Consider the following 24441-nt stretch of genomic DNA (forward strand, 5'->3'; position numbering starts at 1 on the left):
TGAGCTTCCAACATTATGAATTTATTTACGAAACCTTCCAAGGTTTGAGTTTTACCTACGTACAATTATATTAATGACAGAGAAAGAATGTACCATCTGCAAAAAACACTTAATAGTAATCAACTGAGCATTACTCATAAACATCTGAGCTCAACGCCACTATTAAGATTTCTGATTGCGAACACCCTTGTTCTCTGGGTAAACGACTTTTACACTGATAAGATCAGCTGAACAATAATCAACCATCACATTTTGAATAAGTTCGAGAGCAAACCTTCTTGTGGTTCATTAGTCATACAAACCCTCCTGCTCCCACACGTCTGCAAGAAAATGTATCATTTCCTGTCATCAAAAGAAACAGTTTGAAAAAAAAAAAAAATATCTAACACTGGAACTAATTTCATCATGCAGGCTATCTAGCTTTTACCCATAGAGGAACAGGCCGTGGAAATGGTTTGTTACTCACAAGCAAATTATCATATGTTGCATTCCATCTGCATTCACAAAAGTAAGAATTATGTCAATTCCAATTTTTGTGTTAAAGATTGAGAGATAATCCAATTCCTTTTCATATTTCATGCTTGAAATTTATTGGGCCGTAGATTATGATCTGATCTTAAACATCCTGTTCTGAAGAATATATATATCCATTAAGATTGGGAGATCTGCCAAACAGTCCCTCCACATGGCATAATGTTGGAATAGATAGAGGCTAATGGATTTGTAGACTTATATGACACAATAATATAAAATTAGTACATGGATTTATGCAGTATCCTTGCTCTTACAGCGTGGAAGGAATTTAGTCGACAATATACCTTAACCTAGATTCTCGAACTCGCCGTGGTTGGACAATGGGCTTTTTGTCTCCAATCCATTGTTGTCTTGTTTGATTCCATAGAACAAGACCTGTGAGATGTTCATAGGGTTTAATGCAGCGTATTGGATATCTCAACAACATTCAAGTGAAACTCTGTTGTTAATGAAACCATTATCTACTTCTCTTTTTGGCCTTTTGGTGTAAGATCTACAATTATAGATATCTTAAAGGCAAATGTATCTTAAAGGCAAATGTATCTTAATAGTCATAGCAATGCCATTGTCTAGTATGTATATGAGTGAAAGACAGCACATTAACTAATCAGACAGTCCATTATGTAGTCTTAGTTGCAGATATTTTCAAGCGGAAATAGTTGAAAGGATAAACCATCAATAATTGCTACTTTTTCCCAAGAAATTTAAAGGATTGTTAGATGAGTTTTTTTTTTTTTTACAAACCATGATTTACAAATTCCAGAGCATTGCTTGTACTTCCCATTCCATGGTGATCAAGGGAGGCTGGTGCCAAGGTACTAATTGACGACATGCTCCTTTGTGATTGAGCTCTGCTGTTTTCCATATCATGTGTGCTTGTACTCAAAATTTCCTCAGTCACACTAGATTTTTTCATCGTTTGACCTTGGATTTTCAAACCCCTAGAAGGCTCATCAACAGTAATAGTTGGAGCAGGCTTGGTACAACATTCAAGACAACCTCTGCACTGCAACAAAACAGATAGAACTTGTTGGAAGTATCACATACTAGAATAAGTTAATAAAATATACAAGCTCCGTTACGAAGAAAAAAGGAAAACAGTAACAATACAAAAAAAGTAAACCTCACATTAGGAAATAGAGCGGCATCAAATAATATGATTACTTCCACAGACCAGACAATGGATATTTGGAATAAATTTTCCTGACCAGAATCTACCTTCAAAACTATGATGGTGCATTTGATTCACAGAATAAAGGAGGCAAGGAATAGAATAGCTTTTCTTAGATAATGGAATATACAAAGGATAGAGAGGAACAAATATTCCTTAGTTCAATTCATGGAATAGAATAATATTGAAATAACATTTTTTTTATGTTTGGTTTGTGGAAATTTTATAAAGAATAGACAAGAAATACTTTTGACAATGATAAATATCCTTACATTAAATTATTTGTCCAGTCTGTCCATTCAACCTGATCAGTCCGCTAGGTCTGACAGACTCATCCAGTGTGATGAAGCTGACTGGCCAAACCAGTCCATCTAACTCAACCAAGGATAACGGCTCAACTAGGGCCGACCTACCAAGCTAGCAACCCAATTGGCCCAGCAGGCTCCATAGCCCATATAGCTCGTTCAGCCTGTTTGGTGGGTGTTCACTTTGCTCATTCATTATAATTTTTTTGGGACAATTAAAAATAGTAAGAATGTGTTTTCTTTGGAGAATTAGAATAGATGAGTAGCAACTACTAAAATAGAACATGGAATAACTATTTTTTATTAATATTGAATCACAATTCCATTAGAATTGATATTTTGAGTGACTTCTTATAATCAAATCTAGAAATATTAATTCCATGGCAATCCACAGGATATATAATAGTTATTCTTGTGTATCAAATACACCAATGACTGCAATCCACAGGGTCATGAATTGCTGCCAGAATCACAAGACCACAATTAGCTAAGTGACGGAGAATCTCCAAGGCCCCCATACAATGATACAGCTTAGTACACTGGGTTAAAGCCATTGCTAGAGTAACAGTCCCCTATGGACTAAATTTAGAATCATCAGGTTTTGCATTAGACCATGTACATGACTAAACCAAATATGATAACAACAACCATGTGAGGTCTGATGAAACTTCTTACAGTGTGTTAAAGCCATTGCTATAGTAACAGTCCCACATGGACTAGTGTCTTGTAACGTACTAGACTGCATAAAAATCACATACAACAAGAACAAGAATACAAGGTCCACGATGTGAATTTTATCCTGCTCTTGTAACTTCATGTATGACTTCATCCTTAATTAGATCATTTGCATTACATTAAATTATGTTAAATAGAGTTTCCTCAAGTAAGAAAATAATCAAGGTAGTTTCCTGCAACAAAGAGTTTTAGATATATTCAATTTAACAATATGAGTCAACAACTTGAAAAAGATTTCATTACTAGGATAAATTGGAGTAGTTGAACAGGAGAGAAGCCTTTGGAGTCTTATTTAGTTGTGTGCCACTTCTGCTAAAGAAAAAGCTTATGAAACTATTGATAGTTAGGAAACAACATGCGGAAAAGCCAATTGAAATAGAGATGAAAATGCAAAGATAAAGTTCCAAAGTTACTAGAAAAGATTAATAACAATACTACATACTAGAACAAAGAGGATTAGATCAAATAGATGATAAAATAAGAAAAAATGGTTAGGATGGTACAAATATATTCTGAGAAGAGTTATAGTTTCATAGTTAGACAAGTGGATTAGAGTGAAATTGAAGATGTACTTCAGAAAGCGAAATTCTACTTTCCCCTTTTTTGACTTCTTATTTTTCAAATAATAAGTTTCTAAGTCCAGCCAGTAAATGATGCTAGATTACTTCTATCTATACATATGGCTAATTTTTCAAATTTGACCGAACCCCCACACGAGAATTGAAGTATAAACTCATCAGCTTTGATTTCTTAATTTATATATTCGATCCTAAACAAGATTCACTTTCCCTTTCTAAAATGGTTGACTTCTCTTGCTACTTTGCTTAGCATTAGTATGACAATATAAAGCATTCACACCCAATTTAGAAGCTGCTCAAATCATCAGCAGGAAGTTAGTATTTCCCCCCCCCCCCCCCTGAAAAGCATTCCTGTGATAGTGATCCCCCTTTTCACAAAAATCAACAACAAATCAATAGCTACGTGCATCAACTCTCGCTTATTTAAAAACAAAACAATCAACCTCGTGCTTACTCTGCCATCATCAGACCTCACGAGAAAAAAACATCTAACTGAATGGAAAAAAAAGTCCAGTGCCTTGGGAGTTGTACGCTACAAACTTTACCCGTACCCCATGGAGGCGGAGAGGAGGACGGCCCAACGGAGACGGATCGGCAAAGTAGCATCTAGCTTCCGCCCTCAGAACCACCAACCACCGCACGATCGTCGCCGGGAAACCCACGTGTTCATCGACTCTTGCAATCGATCGTTGAAAGCCCTTGGCTTCAGATTCCACGCAAACCCTTATCTCTCTCTCTCTCTCTCTCTCTCTCATGTCCCCATTTGGTGCTGATTCCGTGGTGGGGCCAAAGCGATCTTTGCGTTTTGCTCCGTTAACATAATGTATATTAATAATACGACCAGTTGAATTGGAGGAAATTTTGACTTTTTACTTGGATAATTATGTGGTAAAAGGTATTCATCATGGGCTTTAGTTAAATGAAGAGGTAAATCATGCTATTTTTGCGGGTTTTCTAGGTGAAAAAAAATTTAATCCTAAAGTGTACCTAGTTAGCTATGCATAAATAATGCATGATTCTTATTATATATTTTTCTAAAGACACCATTACTTGCCCAGGATAATAGTACAGTAATACAATACTTTCTCAGTATCTTATAAAAGATTAAGTTTCAATTTCGTTAAATTAATGAATAATTATTTTTTAATAAATGATTAACCCAAGGGCTTCATAATTTTGGTCGAAAAAAAGTTTGATTTTTTATCTATTAAAAAAAATCACCACTACTTATCATTTTTTTTTGTGTCTAACGTTAGACGTGTTGATCAGATATATATATATAAAGAACTGCTCTTCTGCAGAACGTTGCATGCGGAACATTGTGGAATGTTGATTTGGATACGCCACGTCAAATGCAGAAAAGCAAAAAATAAAATAAAAATTAAAGCACAAAAAAAATAGAAAACACGCGGCACACAATTTCTTCCACAAATCTCGCCGAACTAGGGTCTTGCAGCTGCTTCTCCCTCTCTCGCGACGCGCTGATCTCCTCCTCGTGAGCTCTCTCTCCGCCCCGTGAGCTCTCTCACCGTGACGCGCTCCTCCCCTCCCCGCGAGCTCTCTCGTCGCGACGCGCTCCTCTCCTCCAGCCACGACACACTCCTCTCCTCCCCACAAGCTCTCTCGCCGCGACACACTCCTCTCCTCCCCGTAAGCCCTCTCGTCGTGTCTCGCTATGCCCTGTCAGGTTAAACAAATTTTCTCCAGTGACACCTTGCCCACAAAACTGCACATTGATGTTTTTCATTTTGCAATAGCTACAAATATAAACTCAACAGTGGCTGAAGATTTCATAGAAGTTGGAATACAACTGCTCCTTAAGATGGTAAGCTTGATAAAATTTGTTTAGTATCTGCTATGACTTTGTAAATTTCAACAAATATTTGATACATCAGTCTTAGCTCATTGATGTTTTTCATTTCTGAAATCTGTATTTTTTTTAGAGGGCAAGGTGTCCTACTTTAGATTATTTGTGTTGTTAAATATTTCTGTGTATTTGTGGGAGATTGATTGTTACTGTTGTTAAACAAACAACAGAAACACTTATTAATTACAAGGAAGCTAATAACCAATAAAATTACCTTTTTGTGTTACAAATTTGTGTTTCAAATTTGTTTTTGTTTAACCAATAAAATTTGTTTCTTTATTTTTTTGATGCAAGAAATTTTTCATGTCCCTTATAATGTCCCTTGTTTTCCTTTTTCAGATCTTTTTTCTGTTTTATATCGACAGATAAATAGATTATTTTACTTTAGAAAACTGTAGTATTTATTTATTTATCTATTGACAAATATAATGTAAGGGTGCTCAGAAATGGAAGAAAATAAAGTTGATGATCAGGAATTCATTCCCCAAGTTGCAGATGATTAAAAGTTAAAAATTAGAATGAAATTCGTATCACTAGAGGATGCATATTCGTTCTATAACCAATATACATGAGAAAGCGGATTTAGTTCAAGGAATAACATGAGCAGGAAAAACAAGATGACAAATGAAGTGACGTGAAAACAAATTGTATGCTTTAAATAAGAACATACAAATGTAATGTGGGCAGACTAATTTGTTAATCTTCTATTGGGGAAATGTATTATTAACTGCAACATATATACTTAACAAAGTGCCTTCAAAGTCAGTTCAATCTAACCCATATGAACATTGGACAGGTAAAAAATCAGATTTAAGTAATCTGGGACCCTAGGGGTCAGCTGCTTATGTCCATGATAGTTTTTACAAGTATGAAAAACTGGGACATAGAGGTAAGAAATGTATCTTTATAAGATATCATGAGACCTCCAAAAGTTATGTTTTCATAGGTGAACAACTAGAAGGAACCATCTCCAAAATAGATTCGAGAGATGTAACTTTTCTCGAAACAGAGTTCCCAATCAGAGGTGATGTTGATAAAAATGTTCCTCTATTTGAAGAGGATGAGATATTATCAACAAGAGAGGTGTCAAAAGGGATATCTGAGTCTAGTCAACCGAGTGGGAGTGATATGCCGAGTCATGAGTTGACTTCTCAACATCCCAACTTACAGAGAAGTGTTCGTAAAATCAAACCTAAGAAGAGGTTTGATATTGAAATGAGGCATTGATTACACTTCCAATTGACGAGGATTAACCTCAATCCATTAAAGAAGCATTGGGATGCAGAGTTAGAGAAAAATAGAATGCTGCAATGGTTGAAGAGATGGAGTCCATGATTCAAAATCATGTTTGGGACTTAGTCGATCTTCCTCAGGGCCGAAGGGGCTATTGAGAATAAGTGGGCTCTCAAAATAAAGAGGAAAGTTGATGGATCGATTAACAGATACAAAGCTCGTTTAGTTGCAAAAGAATATACCCAAATGGAGGGTATTGACTTTGAAGAGACATTTTCTCCCGTAGTAAAATTTGTGTCAATACGAGTTATTTTGGCTTTTATGGCACATTATGACTTGGAATTACATCAAATGGATGTAAAACCCGCTTTCCTAAACTGTGATCTTGATGAAGAAATTTATATAATTCAGCCAGCAGGTTTCATTGCTGAAGGCCAAGAGCAGAAAGTATATAAACTTAGAAAGTCTATATATGGGTTAAAGCAAGTGTCAAGACAATGGAGCATAAAATTTAACAAAGTCATTTTATCTTATGGTTTCGAGATGATCAATGAGGATCATTGTGTTTTCCTAAAAAGGGAAAAAGAAAAGTATGTCATTTTATTATTATATGTTGATGATATGCTGATAGCTGGAAATGACATAGGATATGTGAATGAAGTCAAGAAGTGGTTGTTATCACAATTTGATACAATGGATATGGGAGAAGCTGAATACATCTTAGGAGTGAAGATCATAAGAGATCACCCTAAAAGACTTTTGGGTTTGCCGTAAGAGTCTTATATAAATAAGATGTTACATCATTTCAGCATGTCAAATTGCAACGTAGAACATACACCTATTGTGAAAGGTACTATTTTGAGCAAGAGTATGTGTCCTAAAATTCCAGAGAAAATAGCTGAGATGAATAAAAAACTATATGTCAGTGTTATTGGTAGTTTGATGTACACTATGTTGTGCACACGTCCCGATATTAGCTATGTTGTGGGTTTGGTCAGACGCTTCCAGTCAAACTCAAGACCAAGACACTGGAAGGCGGTAAAAAGGATATTCAGATATCTGAAAATGACAACAGATTATCGTCTCTGTTTTCAAGAATCAGATATGAGTCTGAAAGGTTATTCAGATGCAAATTGGGTTGGGGACCTGGATGATAGAAAATCCACATCAGACTATGCATTCTTGCTGAATGGTGGCATCGTCTCCTGGAACAACAAAAAACAAGCTTGTGTAACTTTGTCGACTATAGAAGTTGAATATGTGGCATGTTCAGCGGCTGTGCAAGAAGCAGTCTGGTTGAGAAGGTTCTTGAAGCATCTGAAAATTGCTGAGGATAGTGGGAGTCCAGTAACTGTCTACTGTGATAGTCAAGTTGCAATAGCTTTTTCCAAGGATACCAAATATCACAGCAAAGGCAAGCATATAAAAATTAAATATAATTTTGTAAGGGATATTTTGGCTAAAAGAAAAGTAATTTTTGAGTATGTCCCTACACGTGCTATGCTTGCAAATCCTTTTACTAAGCCAATGACTAAAGAGTCATTTAAAGAACATATAAAGTCTTTGGGACTTCGTAGAATATAATAATATTGAAATAACAATCAGACTTTGTGATTTGATTGTGTTATTTATCATAATTTATTCAGTGTATGTGTTATATTTGTTACATTCATATAAGATCTCGATGACCATGTTGACAGGTGGAGATTGGTCCACTCACATGGACAATCATCTCTGTTTGTTAAGTACAAATTGGGGTAAGACAATTACTTATGGAATAACTTATGTAGTTAAAATTATAGGCAGATCCATAAGTTGAGATCACCTTGATAATTGTGTCAAGATGAGAATATTTATGTGTTAATAATGATCGAAGTAAATGAACCCACCATTTATTGAACCTGTTGAAGGCCAGATTAGAATTCATATGTTGAATTCAGGGTTAGACATTAGGTATGTCTAGATCAAAATCTGTACGATGTTAAATTTGAATACAACATGCGCTCTTTTTTTTTAGTAAAGAGAATAATATCGTAACATGTGATTCATACCATATGTGCTATTGTGACAATAAAGGTAGTAGGAGAATGGATCCCTGTTTCTCTACTATGTGAGACCTTTGAGATTATAAGTTAATCTCAGTTTTTGCCTTAGTACTATTTAACTATTTACTTGAAGTTTTAATCAGTGTCTACTACTTTAGTATATATCTTATGGCTATGTATGATTTGGTCTATGGAGCATAACTATAAAAGTGACTAATTAAAATAAATAGATTCTAGCTAAAAAGGAAGATTAAATGTATTTATATCTTTTGATGTTATTCACTGGTCGACCCATTTCTGTTATATATAGAAATGAATGTGAATATTGGATATGGAACATGCTCTTGACATAATGGTCATTATAAGGGATTAGAGATGTTCATATTGACGTAAATAAAAATTATTTAATCTGGGTAAATAGCACGATATGACTATCTCCAAGATAATGACTGTGTGCCACTTGAAGATTGGATAGATCCTGGATAAAGGCTATGTGCTACTAGGAAAGAGGTTATGTACCATACAGAATGTGTCTCTAATTTATATGAGCGGCTAAGTAAAGTGTAACAACTTTGTTAGCATTGATTACTCAGAGAGCGCCTATGTAAGGTGTAGCAATCTTCTTAGCAACTATCGCTCAGTGTGTTTACTGTCGCACAAATCATTTTCTCTAAGTATGGATTGGATGTTCTATTATGGTCTTTGTGACCAAACTCTCAAATAGTCTGTGTAACTTATTAGGTCTTTGTGACTAACTAGTCTTTGTGACTTACCTGAATGAACTAGTCTTAGTGACTTACCTTGGATGAGTGGGAGATGTAGGAAATGGGAAAGTGGGAACGTGCCCACGTTCCCTACTAATCTTAATGGAAAAGTCCATTATACCCCTGAGTTATTTCCCTTTATAAGGGGTGCGTCCAAGGATCATTCAGCAATTTTTTAAGGAGAGATAAGAAAGAGAGAAGGAGAACATCTGAGGCGGTGGGATTTGGTCCATGAAATTATGGAGAGCTTTCCGATCCTGTGATCGTTCTTTCGACAGCAAGTCTTGCCGTCGCCGATTGCGGATCTACGGAAGATCGCTATAAGTTTTAAAGGCTTTTAATAATATATATCATGCTGTAGAATTGCTTCATGTCCATCGTGTAAAACCTACTCCATGAACCATAAAGTTATATAGGCTAGAGATATTCAACCTAATTTGATCAAATTAGGTCCCAAGAAATACTTACAAACAAATCTACATATTAGTTCTCTCACAATTCAAGAACATCGAACAAATTTCACATGTAACACATCTACATGTTAGTAAAAACTAAAATCAATTGCATAGAACATTCTCAAATATGTTTATCTCATGTAACAAAAATAAATTTGCAACATAAATTATGCCAACTGCATATAGAGTTTTAAACTACAATGCTACTTGCATCTCTCTATGCCAGGAATTGTTCCAAAGACTTGTGATGGATAGCATTTAGTTATCATTTGTTCCTAAGTATTTTTGTAAAATTTTCTTTTTCCATATGAGAAACTTTGCATGGAATGAACTTTCATGAACTTGCCTGGTTAAACATAAACAAATTTGAAACTTTGCAAAATAACAGAAGCAAAATAATCTATTTTTCTATCGGTATAAAATAGAAAAAAGATCTAAAAAAGAAAAACAAGGGACATTATAAGAGATATGAAAAATTTCCTGTATAAAAAAAATAAAGAAGCAAATCTTATTGGTTAAACAATAACAAATTTAAAACACAAATTTGAAACACCAAAAGGTAATTTTATTGGTTATTAACTTCCTTACAATTAATAAGTGTTTTTGTTTAACAACAGTAACAATCAATCTCCCACAAATACATAGAAATATTTAACAGCATAAACAATCTAAAACAGGATACATTGCCTTCCAAAAAAGAAATGCAGATTTGCGAAATGAAAAAATGAGCAGTTTTGTGGGCAAGGCGTCACTAGAGAAAATTTATTTAGCCTAACAGGATGTAGCGGGTCGCGACGAGAGGGCTTGCGGGGAGGAGAGGAGCGCATCGCGGCGAGAGAGCTTGTGGGGAGGAGAGCAGTGCGTCGCGGTGAGAGAGTTCACGGGGAGGGGAGGTGTCCGTCTCGACGAGAGAGCTCGCGGGGCGGAGAGAGAGCTCGCGGGGAGGAGAGGAGCAAGTCGTGAGAGAGGGAGGAGCGGCTGCAAAATCATAGTTCAGCAAGATTTGTGAGAGAAATGATGTGTCGCGTGTTTTTTTTTTTGTTCTTTAATTTTTATTTTATTTTTTTCTTTTCCGCATTTGACGTGGTGTGTCCTTATCAGGGTTCGGCACACAGCATTCCGCAGGATAGCAGCTATATATATATATATATATATATATATATATATATATATATATATATATAAATAAAAACCAATTCGATCACTGAACTAATTTATGAGACATAGTCAGGTACTTTTGTAGCTTTGCTAATGTTTCCTTGTTACAATATTATATCCTCTTGTTTGAAATTTATGATCCTTATAATATTTTAATAAAATGAGTATCTACTACTTAATATTTGTTTCTTAAAAAATCATATAGAGAATAGAATAGCTACTCAATCCAAATGCACATGATTTTTTTTACTGAATTTTTGTCATGGAAACTATGGATGATATTTCGTTTTCCATTTTCTTTCCTCCAAGAACATGCCGTCTACTTCTCAAGTGTCAAATAAAGTGCATAAAAACAAAAACAAAAAAAAAAGTGGGGGAAAATACAAAAAGAAATTAGAAATGCTCTAATTCTACAATGTCTCAAGACTCTTCCGTGTTAATAAATGACACCTATGTATTCTAATTGGTACATACTACATACGTGGATACACCGCTTCAATATCAATTCAATGCATGAAGATGAAGTAAAGCCTCTGCCAAATTTGATATCCTTGCTGATGACAAAAAGCCTCCATTTGCTGAGATAGCACAATTTCGCAGACCTCCCTGATCATTAGAAGAGATATCAGATGCAGTTGTCGAGTCTAAAGTTCCAGGATTCCACTGTGCTTCATCCTAGTATCATAAATTGAACCAGCAACAGGTAACTTAGGAGATGATTATTCAAGACTAATATATATAGATTTATATCAAGAATCATTCCTGTGATTAAACTAAAATTAGGTTTTAGGACATTTTTTATCAATCTAAAAGAATAAATGAAATCTTAGATTACATCAATGAGGCATTGTCCTTCTCATTTTGGCTACTTGACTAGAAATATGTCCTTCTCCTGAAGCCTTGGACTGAACAGCAGCTCAACAGCTTCTATACTTCTCCATGCCAACTCCCGTTGCTCTTCGGAATATTTAGCTTGGTCCTCGTTGTCTAGATATTGCTGTTGGCACATTTCAAACAGATCACTATACATGTCGAGGAACATCTTACGAATATTAGCTGTTAGACCATGAACAGATTGGTTCCAATGGCTTTGCATGTTCTTCTCTAGTGCCTCAAATATGATGGGCAGTATCACAGTGCAATTTTGGGCGACTAAGCTCACAATGTGATCATTATTCAAATAGAGAAACAAAAGATTCACCAATCAATTTTTTTTTTGCAGAATTTTTTTTTCCTTTCATGTTAGTGTTGAAAATTTTGTACAACTATGGAAATATGCAACATCGGCAAAAGCAGTACAGGAGAAAATCACGACTAAATAATGTGGTCGTTGTTATAATTGTTAGAGTGTATACTGAAAGCCTAAGCTTTTGTAAATATTTATTTTGAAAAAAGAATCATATTTGGTCAAATTGTCTACATTTATCTGTAGTTGTTCAATTAATTTATATTGTAGATAGCATAGTATGTGGTGTCACATACAGAAGATGATGTTATTAATACCTTATAAATTATAAACAGTAGCTCACGACCAAAATGGAAAGGAACAAACCATTGGAAGGTCGTAGTGTAATTAGGAATTAGTTTATCTTGACTATATAATTACACTAGTACACTTAGAGTGTATTGAGTAGGACCATTTGAGGTCGTTTCTTTTATACTGACTTTATAAAGGAACAAATACCTCAGTTATTATGGAAGTGTGTGTTCTTAATCCTAATATAATAACAAGCATATATATTTGATATTTATTTCTTTAATTTATCAATGGGTGAGATTTAGTTCGATGAATCAATAAGCCCGATAAATTGGGAAATGATATCACTTATAGTGTGTGTTGTTGATTATAGAAGAAAACTGTGTCCTAGTAATTTAGGTTGATAATGTCCCCAAGATGAGCTCATAAAGATTGTCATGTTAAACCCTGCAGGTGGACTTAGTCCGACATGACGATAAGGATGAGTGGTACTATTCTTGGATTAAGATATTAATTAAATGAGTTGTCAGTAACTCACTTAATTAGTGGACATTCGACATCTTAAACACAGGGAGACTAACACACTCATAATAAGAAGGAGCCCAAAAATGTAATTTGGGATTGGTGTGGTAGTTCAATAATAGTTCTCTAGTGGAATGAATTATTATTGATAAAATTATGTTGTGTGTTCGGGGCGAACACGGGATGCTTAATTTTATCGGGAGACCAAAACCAATTTCTCCTCTCGATCCCTATCGTAGCCTCTTATTTATAGAGTACTATACCCACCTATACCCACCTTCGTACCCATGATGTAGGGGCCGGCCAAGCTAGCTTGTGGTTCAAGCTAGGGCCGGCCAAGCCTTGGTTCATGGGTGGCCGGCCCTAGCTTGAACCCAAGCTTAGGTGGTCGGCCCCCATTAAATTTAAAAGAATTTTAATTTTAAATTTTTCTTATGTGGAAGATATAATTTATTAGAGAGAATAAAATTAAAATATCTCTTTTACAAAAGATTAAGAAAAGAGATTAGATCTCTTTCCTTATTTGTAGAGAGGAAAGATATTTTATTTTTTTCTCTTTGTAAATTATTCACATGTTGAAAAATTAAAATTATAGAAATTTCTTTTTATCAACCATGAAGGGATTTTAAAGGGAAATTTTATTTTTTTAAAATTTCCGAAGACAAATAAGGAATTTTTAATTGTTGATTAAAATTGTCTGGTTTGCTCTCCATGAGGTGGCCGGCCATATACAATTGATTAGGAAATTTTATTTAATTTTTCTTAATTAATTGTTATCAAAGAAAGTTAAGGAAATTTTATTGTAATTAAATTTCCTTATTTACCAAAGCTATGGAATATAAAAGAGAGGGTTGGGGTGCCTTCATGAGACACAACCTCTATTATTCTCTCCCTCTTTTCCTTGGTGTTGTGGCCGGTCATCCTCTTTCCCTCTCTTCCTCTTTGTGGTGGCCGAAACTCTTCTTTGTTTGGAGTCTTTGTGGTGACCGGATACTACTTGGAGAAGAAGAAGAAGAAGGAGAGAAAGCTTGCATCCCTTAGAGCTTAGTTGGTGAAAAAAGTTCTTCATCCTTGGATTTTGGTGCTTGGCCGAAACTTGAAGGAAGAAGAAAAAGGTGCTAGGTGGTCCTCATCTTGGAAGATCGTTACCCACACAACGTCCGAGGTTAGAAGAGGAATACGGTAGAAGATCAAGAGGTCTTTTTAAAAGGTATAACTAGTATTTTTCCTTTCCGCATCATACTAGTTATTTTTGAAAATAATACCAATACAAGAGGCATACGATTCTAGTATTTCGAATTTGTTTTCGATGTTGTGTTCTTTTGTTTTGTTTTTGTTTTGTTTTTGTTTTTGTTTTTGTTTTGTTTTTTTTTTCTTGTGATTTGATTATTCTTTTCGGTTGACCTAAAGTTATTTAAGGAAATTAAATATTAACTTTCCTTAAAAGGCTTTGTCTAGTCGGTGGTGGTTGTTCCCATATCCAAGAAGGCCATGTGCCTCGCCACATCAGTATTGGGAGCCAATTTTGGAAACTAATATTTAATGAAATTAATAACCTAGGTGATTTGGATCAAACGTGTTAAGTTCCGCAGGCGATCCAAGTTTAATTTAAAAGAACACATGGTAGCTAGGAAAAGATTCAGACCTTTGTACAAACTTTTTGTACAGTAGAACCATTAGGTTTTCCGAGTAGCAACCAACAATAATCTCACTAGCTAAATGTTAAAGGCACTGGCGGAATCACATAGCTTATCAGGAATTTACACCTTGGTCCATGAAACTGATATCTATGATGATGGTTTGACGAAAAAGAAGTCTTAAAATAAGTTCAACGAGCAACATAAAAGAGAGATGGACAAAGAAACAAACCTGAAAGTGAGAACTGCAGAGGCAGCAAGCAATCTTCTTGAAGAAAGGAACCATTGACGTTGGGCAGGATAGCAATTATCTTGCGGGATAATGAGAAGACGAAAAATTGAGGAGAAGACAAAAAGAGGAACCTCCAAGAAGAATTTTTTTTATTAAAATTAGAGGGTTAATCCCTCAACATCTAAACATGACTCTTATATAGACCACAACCCAAGACTCAAATAAGGAAAGAAATTACAATTAATAAATCTTAATTCCAATATGATAAAGAAAGGAAATAGATTTTTATCCAAAAAGAAAAAGAAAAGTAATTAACTTAACGATCTTAAGACACGGATCAAGACAAATCCTCTCTAAAACATACCAAAAATATAAATATTACCCTAAATACCTCCAAAAATATAAATTACCAAAAATAGCAAAAAGACCCTGAAAAGGGTTTAGTCGGTAGAATTTGGAGATGAAAATTTGACGGTTAACATTACACTAGTTACAAACGTAGGTTTTCGAATTCTGCACATGTGACAACAGAAAGAGCCCGATTCCGAGTCCCAATTCAAAAGTTATGTCTGTTTGAAGTTTGAAGGCTCATATTGGGTTTCAACATAGGTCGAGCCTGCATCAGTCTCCCCGGCTTGAAAAGAACTCGCTCTCAAGTTCATATTAACTTCATTAGTAACCGTCGAATAAGGAGTTAGGTGCTTCACATTGAAGACATCAAAAGCCTTCAAATGACTAGGAAGACGCAATTTGTAGGCATTGTCGTTAATCTTCTATAGTACCTTGCATGGTTCGATTTTTTGATCCTTTAGCTTATTTTATTTTCCAACAACGAAGCGATCATGAGTTAATACAACCTATACAAAATTTCTAATCTCAAAAAGTATCTGTCGACGATGACAATCGACCTGAGCCTTATATTTAGTATTGCTTTCCATAATTATCAGTTTCACCTACTCATGAAGACTTTGAAGATCCTCTGTCATCTCATCTGCTTTAGAACTAATTGCTCTACACGTGGAACAGGGGCTAAGTTAGAACTCCTAATGGATTCCGACCATAGACAATCTCAAAAGAACTCAATCCCATGGTTCTATTTTTCAATCTGTCGTAGGCTCTTGAGGTAATGCCAAGTCCCACTGCTTTGACTTAGTTCCTGTAAGACATCTCAGAAGATTACCCAGACTCTGATTCACCACCTCAGTTTGTCCATCCGTTTGAGGGTGGTAAACACTGCTAAAGTTTAACTGTGTTCCCAATTTCCCCCATAAGCTCTTCCAGAAGTGACTGATGAATTTGGTATCTCGATCTGAAGTCATGAACCGAGTAACACCATGTAAACGTACGATCTCCTTAAAGTAAAGATGGGCAATCCACGCAACATCCATAGTCTTCTTGCAAACTACGAAATGCACCATCTTTGAGAATCAGTCAACAACAACAAGAACTGAGTTTGAAGCTCGTTGGGTGCATGATAATCCCAATATGAAATCCATGTTGACATCGAGACAAGGAGCTTTAGGAATAGGTATGGGAGTGTACAAGCCTGCATTGGTTAGAATCCCCTTACACCACTGGCATGCAAAACATCGATCAACAAAGTGAGCCACATCGTTGGTCAACTTGGGCCAATAGAAATTGATAGAGATGAGGATCGGTGTCTTATCACGTCCAAAGTGATCCTCATTATGAAGCTCGCTCATAATTTGCTGCCTTAGAGAGCAGTCTGGAATGTACAACTGCAACCCGCGAAATAGGTAACTATTATGCAAAATAAAATCATGTCGATAATCATCATGTACCTCTTGGAATATCCTTCCGAATGATAGGTCAGTTGCATACATATCTGGAAAAACCTCAAAGCCCGCGATGCTAGTACTCATGGTGGTGAATAATGAAAAACGCTGACTCAGGGCATCTGCGACACGGTTCAGACTTCCAACTTGGTGCCTTAGTGTAAATGTGAACTCTTGCTAGTAAGTCACCCACTTAGCATGCCACCTGCTCTGTTTGTGTTGACTATTGATATACTTTAATGTTTCATAATCAATGAACAGGATGAATTCCTTCTAGAAGGGAGTGTCGCCAATGTTTCAAAGACTACACAATAGCATAGAACTCCAAGTCATAGGTAAAATAATTTTTCTTGGACTCAGAGAGGTTCTCATTGAAGAAAGTAATTGGTCACCCAGATTGACTCAAAACAACTCTGATACCTATGCTGGATGCATCACAGTTGATCTCGAATAAACTATCAAAATCAAGAAGAGTAGAACTGGTGTTTCGATCATCCTTTGTTTGACCAGTTGAAAGCTAGCCTCTGCTTCTTCAGACTACTTGAACTCCCTTCCCTTGAGACACTCGTTGATAGGAGCAATCAGAGTGCTAAAATTTCTGATGAACCAGTTGTAGAAAGAAACTAAGCCATGGAAACTTTTGACATCGTGTAAGGTACTCGGCTGAGGCCACTCCAGGATTGCATCTATCATTGTTTGATCTGCATGTACACCATCAGTATACACAATAAAGCCAAGGAGAGTTACCAATGTAGTAAAGAAAGAACACTTCTTCTTGCTTACAAATAATCACTCCATTTTCAACTTTTCAAATATAGCACGGAGATGATCGAAGTGTGATGCCTATGTCGGACTGTAAACAAGGATGTCGTCAAAGTATACCATTATAAACTTTCCCATAAAGGGGCGCAAGATCTGATGCATAAACCTCATGAAGGTGTCGGGTGCATTGGACAATCCAAAAGGCATGATCATCCACTCATATAGCCCATGTTGCGTCTTGAATGTCGTCTTCCATACATCACTAAACCTTAAGGTCAATTTTTTAGAAGACCTTAGAATAGGATAGCTAGTCTAACTTGTCATCTAAGCGGGCAATTGGAAATATGTACTTCATTGTAATCTTGTTGATGGCTCTATTATCGACACATATATGTCATGAGTCATCCTTCTTCGATACTAGTAGCAGAAATAGCGCAGGGGCTCGTGCTCTTTCGGATGTATCCCTTTTCGAGCAATTCCACCATCTGATGTTGCAATTCCTCTTCTTCCTTAGGGCTAAGATAATAAGCTGGCCGAGTAGGTAAACTCGACCCCGGAACAAGGTCAATTTGATGTTGGATATCTCGCATAGGCGGTAGCTCAGAAGGAAGATCCTCCGGCATCAACTCATTAAAATCCGCTAGCAGCTGTTGTACTTTGGCTGGTAACTCAGCATCCATGGTCGAAGCAAAGTTTTGGCATGGTAGCAAAGCATATACAACTCCATGCTCTACTTTATCTAAAAACCTGAATATAGAAAGCAGATAAGTATTTTTAGCTACCGAAATTGGAGTAGTTCCTTCCCGCCGTGGCTCCAACACAATTTTTTCCCCCTTAATGTTAAGGGTATAGGTATTCTTCCACCCATCATGAACAGCACTGCGATCATACTGCCAAGGTCGCCCCAACAATACATGACATGCATCCATGACCACCACATCACACCAAACACTATCAAAATATGTGCCAATCGAAAAGGAAACGAGACATCACCGGTCTACTGTTACATCATTTTCTTTATTTAACCAAGATAACTTGTAGGGTTTAGGATGTCGGTCTATCTTCAGTTGTAATTTCTGGACAGCCTCTGCAGATATTAATTACATTCTCACAACTCCATTGTTGATAATCATCTTGCAGACTTTATCCGCGATGGTGTAGGTAGTATGAAAAATATTGGTTCTCAATCAATCATCCCCCGAATTACCCTTGGGAGTCAGCAGACTCTTACGAATGACCAAAGTCTCATGATCATCACCATAAATCACTTCGTCAGATACTTCATACATCGGATCACCCTCGATCAATAAGTTTTTGCCCTCGGATCAATAGAAGAGAGATTCCTGCATTGGTGTGCCATATATCCTTATTCACCACCACATTGATAACATCTGATGACCTTAGAGTAAACCTGTGGTGATCGTTGCGGTGGTCGTTGCGATGGCTGTTGTAGTGGCTGCTAATGTGAAAGATGAGAATTTTGAGGGCGAGCTAGCTAATTGTTCTAGTCGTCTCTCCCCGCTAGTTTCCTTTTTTGTTGCATTTCATCCGCCATTGCACGTTGAAAGGCCTTTGAAACCGTCGAGAGTGAATAAAGACTAAGAGCATCTTGTAAGGCTAAGCGCAGACCCCCTATGTAACGTGTCACTTGCTGCTCCTCCGTCTCAGATAGATCATTTCAGACCACTAGCTGGAAATACTCTTTTGTATATTCATCGACCGATCTCACACACTATCTTAATGAGTGAAGTCGCTAGAACAGAGTTTAGGTATAGGTGAAGGGAAGAAAGTATTCCTTCATGTTTTCCCTCATATCTTCCCAGATAGTTATTTGGGATTTACCTTGTTTGTCCAGAGAGCGCCACATTTGTTCCCACCATGCTGATGCTCACGCTTTGAGTCTGATGACAATTAACTTCACTTTCATCCGATCTGGAACTCGCTTATAGTCGAAGATCCGCTCTACTTCATTGATCAGTTGATGAAGACCTCTACTCGCAATGAACCAGAAAATTCAGGCAGATCCCAAAATCCGAAGTCTCCAGCCGATTCCTCTCGTTCAAGACGTTCATGAGGTGAGTCTCACCGGTGATATGGGTTCTCAAAGGAACACTCAGATCCATGATATGAAATCTCACGATCTTCGAAATCTCGCGCCGTCATATGCTAAGTTAAATCTACAACTTGCCTCCGTAAATCCTCAATCGGCAATCGCCATTATGTCCTGAACGCTCCGACAACGGTGCTCAGCTTCTTCCGATGAAGCCTGCCTATTGTTGCGATCGCGACAATGACCACGACGACCTACCATTGGATCTATGGATGACCTTCTCGTGCTCTGATACCAACTGACGCCGGACAAGATAGCGATTATCTTGAGAACTGACGAAAAGACGAAAAATTGAGGAGAAGACAATAAGAGGAACCTCTAAGAAGGAAACTTTTTATTAAAATTAGAGGGCTAATCCCTCAACATATAAACATGACTCTTATATAGACCATAACCTAAGACTCAAAGGAAATAAATTACAATTAACAAATCTTAATTTCAATATGGTAAAGAAAGGAAATAGATTTTTATCCAAAAAGAAAAGTAATTAACTTAACGATCTTAACTCAATCAAGACGTGGATCAAGATAAATTCTTACTAAAAAATACTAGAAATATGAAAATTACCCTAAATATCCAAAAAAAAAAAATTAACAAAAACAGCAAAAAAAAGATTTGGGGCTGAAAATTTGACAGTTATGGTTACACCGGTAATAAACATAGGTTTTCAAATTCTGCACGTGTGACGATAAATAGAGTCTAATTCCGAGCCCGAGTCAACATGAATTCACGCTGCACCAATAATGCACCGTTGGAACTCTACCGGTTGGGTTCCCTCTAGCATTTTTTCCAACTTCCCAAGGAATAGCACTTCCTTCTAACAATTAGCAATGGGTCAATACTTCAACAACCCCCTAATGACTGTATCAACCAACTTATAATCTTTCTCGACAAATTGCACAATGCAGTAGGAGAGCTGCTGATGGTACACCCCAATAGATTTCGGCTGATGCAATGGGATGAGAGCACGTACAAGGAACAACTTGTGCTCCTCCTTCATCAGCAAGGCGAATCCATTAATTATACTGCCAAGGATCTCCAACAGTTCAACGATGCCGCTGTGCCTCCCGGTCTCGAAGATAAACTGGTAGAAGATGTTATTGATGGATTTACGAATGAAAGGGCAGTGGACCATGAACTTGCCATATATGCGGTGGAGGATTGTCTTAAGATACTCACGTTAGCAAGGGTCCCTGGAGTTGAAGAGGTCGAGGAGGCGGAGTACGAAGGAGTGGTAAATGTACCGCTTCGCAATCTTGGTGTCAGTGTCGGACGAGATAATGTAGCGGAGAAGGATCTCGTAGACGGGCTGGAGATGAGGCCAGGCAAGGTGAAGGTAGATATCCTCCTCCTCTGGGTCGGCAGGATCCGCGTCGGTGTTCTGGCGGGAGGCCAAAGGGAGAATGCGGAAGATGTTGACAGCTACCTTGACCCCGCCTGGCCTTGAGCGTGTTGGAGAAGTCGAAAACCACAGCGCGGATCTGAAGCTTGCGGATGAAGAGCGCCTGGCGCTCGGGGACGGGCACGTCCCGGAAGAGCGGGAGGGACTCGACCTGCAGGACGACACCAGAGGCGGGGGAGGGGGAGACAGGAGCGGATACGGCGGGGCGGGAGGCGAGGTTGATGGTGACGGTGGGATGGCCGCCGGCGAGGGTTAAGGAGGCGGCGGACTCCGCCTTGGAGGCCTTGCAGCAGCCCCGCTTTATGATCCTGTTGAATATTGACGAACCACTAAGCTTAACCCTAGATCGGCCTCCGCTAGTGTCCCCCAATCCGAGGGGGCGACCTGGAAACCCTAGGCTCAGCAATTTAGCACATGAGGAAGAATGCTAAAAGGGAACAAGGGAGAATGAGAAGAAATTTTATTCAATGGGATAGAGGAAATGAGGAATGCAAAGACTGGAGGATAAATGGAAATTGGAGAGACAGAGACAGAGACAGAGACAGGGATTTTTTTCCTTTTTTTAGGATGAAGATGGTGGTTGGATCCGGTGGTTTGTTGGGGTGTGGGGAAGAAATATTTATTTATTTATTTATTTATTATTATTATTATTATTATTATTATTTTTAAAAGGTCGAGGATTCTGAATGCTCCATCACACTTGTGGGTATATTATTATTACTATTAAATGATTGATGATTAAGAATTGACTTATTTAATTAAAAACCAAAAAAAGATGCTAAGTAAAAACTTTATTTTATGTACAACAAATATTTTTTTTTATAGGTAAATTTATATGCAGTCTCCAATCATAAATTCAATTTTACATATAATCTTCATTGATTAAAATCTTTGTTTCCATCTTCTAGTTAAATATAATAGACATTAATTTACCTATTTGTCTCTGATATTTTCAAGTATAAAAAGTCCAAAAATGAGTATAATTTTTCTTAAATTCAGCACATTAAATTAAAATTCAATAAATTTTCTATCAAATTGAGCATGACTATATTTTACCACTTCAATTAGATGAAAAATATACTAGATTTTCTTTAAATGATACTCAATTGGATAGAAAATATACTAGATTTTCTTTGAATGGTATTGAATTTAGAAAAATTATATTAAGTAGGAAAAAAGTCATATTCAATTTGATATAAAATATACTGGATTCTAGTTTAAAGTGTTGAATTTAAGAAAAAATATACTTATTTTTAGATTTTTATACCTAAAAAATATGAGAGGACAATTTTGATATAAATATATTGTGATCCTGTCCGAGCGCTGAGTCGATGAAAACTGGGGACGTGACGCTCTCCGCTGCCTCCAGGTGATCTCCGCGGTAACGTGAGCCTCCGGTGAACCTGCAACAAAGCCGGGCCGGGAATGGGTTCCCGACGACGACCCTCCGACGCTCAAGTCAGGCAACGACAAGATGAAACAAAGGCCAAATGGCGAGACTCTGGCTACAGTAGATGAGGAGAAAAACTATACCTCCGTCGAAGTTCGGAGGTCTTTATATAGGACCCCGGAAAGGCGCGTCCACACTTCCTGAAGCGTGCACGCTCCTCAAAGCATACCTCAGAATGATTGTGTCAGAAAAGCGTGTCTGACGCCATACCGCAACTGTCCGAGCATATCTCTACCACGACAGTGGAAACTTCCATCGTACGATCCTCAGTACGACCCGACCGCTGACCATGCTGATTGTCGGCAGCAGGTGTCTAGAGAATGATATCACTAGCTGCCCTCTTTGTACTATTCTAAGTCTTTTGTCTCTTACTGTGCCGGACGGGATGCCCGCTCGGCTTCCAGGGCGCTCGGGTGCGCATGCGCATCAGACCGAGCGAGAAGGCCGCTCGGTCACATACTCGGACGGGAGTGCGATCTGGTTGGCCTGCGGTTCGGCTGAGCGGATTGGCCGCTTGGCACAATGGTTCCTCTATAAGGGCGTGTGTGAGCGTCGGAAGCTCGACCCGAGGTCGAGCTATCTACACGCCGGCCTGGGATTTACTCCGGCCGGTCGGCAGGTGGCTTTCCCCCGCTCAACCGGGACCTTGACTCCCTCATGTCGTTGACCCCTCCCTATGTGGGCCTCCGATTTTTATCACCGGATCATACTGGATTCTAATTTAAAGTGTTGAATTTAAGAGAAATTATAATCAATTTTAAACTTTTTTGTATCTAAAAAAATCTAAAAGATAATTAAGTAACAATATTTGTATAAGGGAGTTGAAGCAAATAAAATTTTATATGCATAGAGTGGAAATAAAATTTTTTAGATATAGAAATTACATACAAAGTTAAAATTACAATGGGAGATTTTTCTCTAATTTACCATTTTTTTTATGTTATGTTCAATTTGTAAACTTAAACACCAGAATCTACTTCCAGTCCCATGATCAATAACCAAAGTGTCGGTGGAATTTCAATTAATTTGGATCGATGTTTGACCGAATGTAAAAGGTTTATTTAGTTCAGGTAAGTATTTTTACAATTAGATTAATATATATTTTTTTGAAAACGTATTTAAATAAACTAATCCGAATGCGCCACTTTATTGAGGCTTAGCTTGAATTTTAAAACATTGATCTAACAATAAATAGATCGACTTGGTTAATTCTTCCATCCTCTATTTAGAATTTAATTCCTTTTCGAATTTCTTATAGACCGATTGTTTTGTTGGGTTCCAACTATTTGGATCAAATGAAGAAAATGTTTCAATTTTATAGCAATCAATTTGGTAATTCTACCTTCAACGAGGAGAATGTCAATGATAGAAAACTTTTTTGGGAGGGATCACAAAGAATAGCGCACTTAACTGATAAAATCGCCTTAGGTGTTATTAGCTTAATCATTTTTCTCAAGGAGAGAGAGTTCAAGAGGGAAAGGGAGAATATGGCCAATTACTTGGAGAAAACTCCGAGGGAAGAATTGCATACCTCCACAATTGCCTCAAGTTTGTTTTGGTCCGACCACAAGGAATAGAGCTCTAGCATCCTGTCAAGGCGTGACAATACGCTTCTACCTCTTTGGGGGCATCCTCAGGATGAAGCATGGTACACTTTTTTTTAAAATCCTCAAAACAATATTGGAACAAATATAATGTAGTAGTAATCCTCCTCTAACTCTTCAAAGGATAACCTGCCTTCCTCATCAATCCCAGCAATCCTTGTAATATTTCTGCAGATCTCGTGTTCAACGTATTGCCAGCTACAGGTGACTCCGGACCATCGCAGGTCTCAATCCAACTGCAAGCTGGAACATGTTCCGATCCTATCTCCTTCATCCGCCCCCTCACCTTCTTAGCTTCTTCCCATCTCCCAACCTGGGAGTACAAATCCAAAATGAGAATGTAGTTCCCTGTGCACACAGGCTCAATCTCCAGCAGAGGTTCAAAGGCAAGCCGCCCAAGTGCAACATCACCATATACCAATGCTCCATTGAGCTTCGCACCCCACGCCTTGCAATTTGGCTCAAATGGCATCTTTTCGATGAACTCAGTAGCCTCTCTAATCTTTCCGCCATGGCTAAGGACAAGCATGCAGACTGTTGAGATCAAGGTGGTTGGGAACAAACCATGAGAGTCCTTGAGGAAGATGCAACGATCAGGGCTTGT

The 24441-nt window shown here is 37.5% G+C and overlaps 1 pseudogene; it reads right to left on the reverse strand.

Moving 5' to 3' along the window:
* On the reverse strand, nucleotides 1–24366 carry LOC122010547 (annotated as a pseudogene).
* Nucleotides 24367–24441: the final 75 nt, after the last annotated feature.

The sequence above is a fragment of the Zingiber officinale genome, chromosome 8A (assembly GCF_018446385.1).
Source record: "Zingiber officinale cultivar Zhangliang chromosome 8A, Zo_v1.1, whole genome shotgun sequence".
In the NCBI taxonomy this organism is placed as follows: domain Eukaryota; kingdom Viridiplantae; phylum Streptophyta; class Magnoliopsida; order Zingiberales; family Zingiberaceae; genus Zingiber; species Zingiber officinale.